This window comes from Ylistrum balloti, unplaced genomic scaffold (genome assembly GCF_031769215.1).
Source record: "Ylistrum balloti isolate Yb309-2 unplaced genomic scaffold, AGI_CSIRO_Ybal_v1 Utg369874, whole genome shotgun sequence".
Lineage (NCBI taxonomy): Eukaryota > Metazoa > Mollusca > Bivalvia > Pectinida > Pectinidae > Ylistrum > Ylistrum balloti.
In genome coordinates, this window is record NW_026782015.1 from 1,970,001 (window position 1) to 1,976,203 (window position 6,203).

Sequence of the window (6,203 nt, forward strand, 5' to 3'; positions counted from 1 at the left end):
GTATACGGAATCCATACGGACAACTCGGGCAGACCACAGGTGGACATAAGGATGCTTAAATGAGATCATAAACATAACATCAGCTGTATAGCCTTAAAGGAAAAAAGTTAATTCAGTTGATGGAAATTTCAAGATTAGAAATAAAATAATATGTGAAATGATCAAAAGAAAAAACGAGTAACTTTACTCACTTTTAGGTGTCGTGTTTTCTTGGTATTTGTTACAGAAACAGTATGTGCACACTCCAGTGTAGCTGTAGAGAGAAAGTAAATAGCGAGAATAAGTATGATAGAAATCAAACTCAAAACTCTAAGGGAAACATCACTTCTCGATGAAATACTGGAAGTGACAGAGTCTATGAATGCGATCATTTTGTCTTTTTCCGTCTGTAAAATATTTAACTCATGGAAATATTGAATTCTAAAATTAGAACAACAGTTGTATTTTCAAATATAGAACCCTTCCTTATTAAATACATATAAAATATATCATAATTAATTTGATGAAGTCGTCCAAACAACACTTCACAGGTTCAGTGTGTACCTACTCGTATTCCGGTGTTTGTCCCACGTCACAGTACGGACAGGCTACAGGAGGACAGACTGACCCTCCGGCCAGGAACGAGTCGTTGCCTGACCTCTGAGTAACCTCGTACGTTGCGTAAAAACCCGGACGACGTTGATCGGAGTTAGACTGAAACGTTATCCACACGTAGTCGTCTAAGTTGTCCACTAGGGTGAAATCCAAGAAAACATGCATTTCAATACCAGTTATGAATATTTTGATATCCATTTAATCTTGTAGTTTAACAGTGTTGAAAAAAAAACCCAATTATGTTGATTATGAATAGTTTATAATTTATCGGTGATAATATTGATTTAATGCTGCTTAACAAGGCCAGTGTTATAATTTCTCTAGGGAAGAGTTCAGCAAAGAATTCCACTGGCAAAACCAAAAATCTGAACTGCTTTTTATGCAGTCTTAAAAAAAACAACTGCGCTTTTGTCATCTCAATTCATTCAGTATCATACTTACAGAGTACCTGTCCGTCTCCGTTAGGAAGGGCAGCTCCACAATACTTCAATGGTTTCGCTAGCTTGTTGTTTTCTATCTCAATGTAGTCACAGTCACAATTGCTGCAATACTCCAAATCGAAGATTTTAAAGTTGATTTCTAAGTCACTCTTTTCTGTGCCGAGATAAATATCATACCGGAAGTGGTAGCTATTGGGATAATTGCCAGGGTAACCAGGACTCATAATTACGCCGAGTCTGTCACTACTTGTTGTTCCAGAATATCCGCGCGTGGTATTTGCTGTAAGTAGAACAAAACTTACAGGTTAGTTTCACTGGGAACATGTCATACATAAGATGATACTGTTTTGCAACAGTGATCGCATATAATATATAACGGCTTACTACGTGTAATGGAATACATGTAAAACAGCAAAATGAAACATTACCGGCTCTGTCACCAGGGTCTTCTCCATCCCTTCTTTTATCCTGGAACGGGAAAAAATTCACACATTACTGTTCCAACAGCTTTAATTAAGTATTAAGGTACATGCTACCATTGTCCACAACAATTGTTCCTGTACGAATTAGTAGATGAAAATACACATTAATTTTGTGTTAAAAAGGCTAAAATGTGGTTATTTCTAAGACTTTTAATTTCACAGAGCACGTCTGTCCCTCAATGTGTATTGAATACAGTTAATAACATATACAATTAAAATTTCTTTAAAAAAGGGGGATAATGGTTAGGTTATATTCAGCGGGTGTAGTCTATTTACCTCCTGTCCACATATCCCTGTAACTAACAGTAACACCAGACAAAGCAACATCCAGATTTTGGAGAACCACATCTTTGTTGGAATATCTCCCTGCCCTCACAACGATAATATGGCGCAACTCTGAGCGTTGTGAGAGTGGCCGTCAGTCATATACCCATGGACTCGACATTAGCAAGGACCTTGTTGATAAGACGATGTCGACTTAATACGTCGTTTCCCAGGGTGTCTGATAACCTTATGGTTTATCGACGTCACCATAATCAATAACATGATTTATTGATAGATTCTAAGTTACAAGCATTTGTATGTAAAATTGAAGTACTTGTTTAAAGGTGAAGATAAGTGGTTTTTGTATCTGGTTTTACATAACATGGTTCGATTGGAAAGATCATAACAATTGATGATTAAATACAGTTGGATTACTGCCAGTTGGAAACCTTATCTATGTAATTATTTTACATACTGTTGTAAATGAGTTTTAGATTTCTACAAATAAACTCAAATTTTTAAAAAAGACTTTCACTATTTCTGGTCACTCTGCGTTTGTCGTCTTGAATGCTACCAAGGTTACATCAGAAAGCATGCCAATCTCAAGTCTTTGACAAAACACAGTGCAACTTAATTCTGTTGACCTTTGTCTGCTGTCTAACTAGATAAAAAGAAATATGGCGACTTCAGCACCTTCTGCCTAGTAAAAGCTACCTATAATATATTTGATCAATGGTCGAAGGGATTTTTAGGAGATACCAAAACGTGGAGTATATTCGACCTTTCTAGATATGTTTCCTAACTCTTATGTCATGAATAAGTTTCCAATTTGGTTTCTCTGACTTTTTTAAGTTATGTAAATGGCCTGCTCATTTCTTTCACAAATGTGTAGACTTTATCGGAAATTCTGTTTCCGATCATCATAGTTATTTAACAATACGAACTAAATAAGAAAAATCGATTCAAATGAATGACAAGATAAATAAATGTTACCAGTCACTAGACAATTCTTATCGTTATTACTTCAAGTATGATAAAGCTACGTTAAACAATCAGAAATACGATACATTCGACTTACCTTAATTTAGGCGTCTGGGGCACGATTTCCGGAATAGACGCGTAAAGGTATTGGGTTGCTTGTTCGACCATGTTGGTTTTCTCCAGTCTCCACGCACAGTAAGACCCCTTTCATAGTAGTAATAGTAACATGGTAGTTATATCAAGCGTAGTGGTTGATGTAAGTTGGGAACACTTGTTTCACAATTGTTGTACAATAAATTTAGTTTAATTTTTAAAGATAGGTGAGTACGCACGTTTGCATTGCCTGGTTTCCAGTTGCTTCCACATTTGAACTGTTTGATATTTTAAAATTTCACTTTTGATATATGTGCAAGATTACGCGCTACCTTGATATTGTAACCATGATTTGTGTTGATATATAAAGCATACTTTAATCTTTGCTGTGAATTGTACTAGAATAATGATTGCATACTATCGCGTAAATGACGTACATGCTTTGTGTGTAACCTCAATAACCCTAAAGAAATAGATATAGAAAGATTTTCTAGACTCCGCTGATTTCAATGCTTATAGAACAAAGAATCAACTATACTGACGTTAAAAAAAGTCTTTTCGTAGTGTTACGTATTATTTTCAAGGTTTTTAAAAGTAGACAATATAAAGAATTGATACATAAGTTTCCCTAGTAATTTTCATTATTATCAGAACGTTTGACCTGTTTACTCGGCATATCCAATCAACACATATGCTGAAAGAAAGCTTTCTTTATATAAGATGATATAGCTAAATATAAATTGTATACAAGATTTTGAACAGGGTGATTAAAAATTACAACGTTGTTTTTCCTTGATTTAAAAAAAAAATCTTTATTTTCGTAATCTAACTGAAATGTTACATAACATCAACATTGCTTTTCATTGATTTAAAAAAAAATCTTTATTTTCGTAATCTAACTGAAATGTTACATAACATCAACATTGCTTTTCATTGATTTAAAAAAAAATCTTTATTTTCGTAATCTAACTGAAATGTTACATAACATCAACATTGCTTTTCATTGATTTAAAAAAAAATCTTTATTTTCGTAATCTAACTGAAATGTTACATAACATCAACGTTGCTTTTCATTGATTTAAAAAAAAATCTTTATTTTCGTAATCTAACTGAAATGTTACATAACATCAACGTTGCTTTTCATTGATTTAAAAAAAAATCTTTATTTTCGTAATCTAACTGAAATGTTACATAACATCAACATTGCTTTTCATTGATTAAAAAAAAAATCTTTATTTTCGTAATCTAACTGAAATGTTACATAACATCAACGTTGCTTTTCATTGATTTAAAAAAAAATCTTTATTTTCGTAATCTAACTGAAATGTTACATAACATCAACGTTGCTTTTCATTGATTTAAAAAAAAATCTTTATTTTCGTAATCTAACTGAAATGTTACATAACATCAACATTGCTTTTCATTGATTTAAAAAAAAATCTTTATTTTCGTAATCTAACTGAAATGTTACATAACATCAACATTGCTTTTCATTGATTTAAAAAAAAATCTTTATTTTCGTAATCTAACTGAAATGTTACATAACATCAACGTTGCTTTTCATTGATTTTAAAAAAAATCTTTATTTTCGTAATCTAACTGAAATGTTACATAACATCAACGTTGCTTTTCATTGATTTAAAAAAAAATCTTTATTTTCGTAATCTAACTGAAATGTTACATAACATCAACGTTGCTTTTCATTGATTTAAAAAAAAATCTTTATTTTCGTAATCTAACTGAAATGTTACATAACATCAACATTGCTTTTCATTGATTTAAAAAAAAATCTTTATTTTCGTAATCTAACTGAAATGTTACATAACATCAACGTTGCTTTTCATTGATTTAAAAAAAAATCTTTATTTTCGTAATCTAACTGAAATGTTACATAACATCAACGTTGCTTTTCATTGATTTAAAAAAAAAATCTTTATTTTCGTAATCTAACTGAAATGTTACATAACATCAACGTTGATTTTCATTGATTTAAAAAAAATCTTTATTTTCGTAATCTAACTGAAATGTTACATAACATCAACGTTGCTTTTCATTGATTTAAAAAAAAAATCTTTATTTTCGTAATCTAACTGAAATGTTACATAACATCAACATTGCTTTTCATTGATTTAAAAAAAAATCTTTATTTTCGTAATCTAACTGAAATGTTACATAACATCAACATTGCTTTTCATTGATTTTTTTTTTGTTTTCGTAATCTAATCTAAATGAAATGTCAATGCTGGTGGTTACATGGCTATGTTGACAGGAGGTAAATAGGCTACATTTCATATAATCCTCAAAGATTTTTTCGTTGTCTATCTCTTGTACGACGCATTTATTGAGCTTTAAACTGATGCCTTGTCACCTGTTCAATACCTACTTCACGTGATATGTAAATCCATGTACACTGCAAAGAAACATACCCCTGTTCGGATTTTGGAGGTGGTGTTAAACGATATTGAATCTTTGCCAGACCCGGGCGATTCAGTAGGTAAGTTATATGGTAAGCACATTGTATACAGCCAAGTGGTCAAGATATTCTTATCATGTAGTTTAGAGAAAGAATATAATACAAATTAATTAGACTTTCATTGTACCTAGAAGGTTCTTTTTTTCGATACTGTGTAGTAAATGTATGGTACAGCTTATCACACATGTAGTGTAAATATCGAATGTTGTACAAGGTCGCGGGTTACATAAGCGTCAGCGTTCAGTATTGATACTCATAAATGTCATAAAATGCATTCGATGCTTGAAATCTAGATTTTTATTTGGTATTTTACATTCTCACTACCTTCAAAATATTCCTGGACACATTGTTTTATTGAGCTGGAGTACGCTAAAATCTTGATATCGATTTTTTTATCAATAGCAACAATAATTATAGTCAAAAACGGCCACTTTATTCTGCATTCGGGAAGGGTCATGGAAGGGAAGTTTCAATGTCAAAAGCAACAATGAAATTGTCAACATGATCAGAATCTAACCTCACATTCAATAAAACTAGGGTAAAATATGAACAAAAGAACTGAAAAAATACAATTACAACAAAGCAAACACTAATTGATATTTCAAATTTTCACAAATTAGTATGCACTTATGATAGATAACAGCATAAAACAAGTAAATCTGGAGAGATGTCAAATGATTCAATAGTAATAGAGTGATATTTACTAATAATTTTTACTGTGATTTTAACATCCAATTACCTAGCATGTCAGTGAAATTACACTCAACATCATTACATTATTGAATCAAAATTGAAGTAACTTTAACTCTTTACATATAACCTAAAACAAGATGATGGTGTGATTAAATTGAAAATGAAACGATAGAATTTCATTTA

General features: G+C 31.6%; 1 pseudogene; it reads right to left on the reverse strand.

Annotated features, from left to right (window-relative positions):
- LOC132546096 (tolloid-like protein 2) overlaps positions 1-1,843 on the reverse strand; it is an 8,638-nt pseudogene extending 6,795 nt beyond the window's left edge.
- Between the last annotated feature and the right edge of the window lie 4,360 nt (positions 1,844-6,203).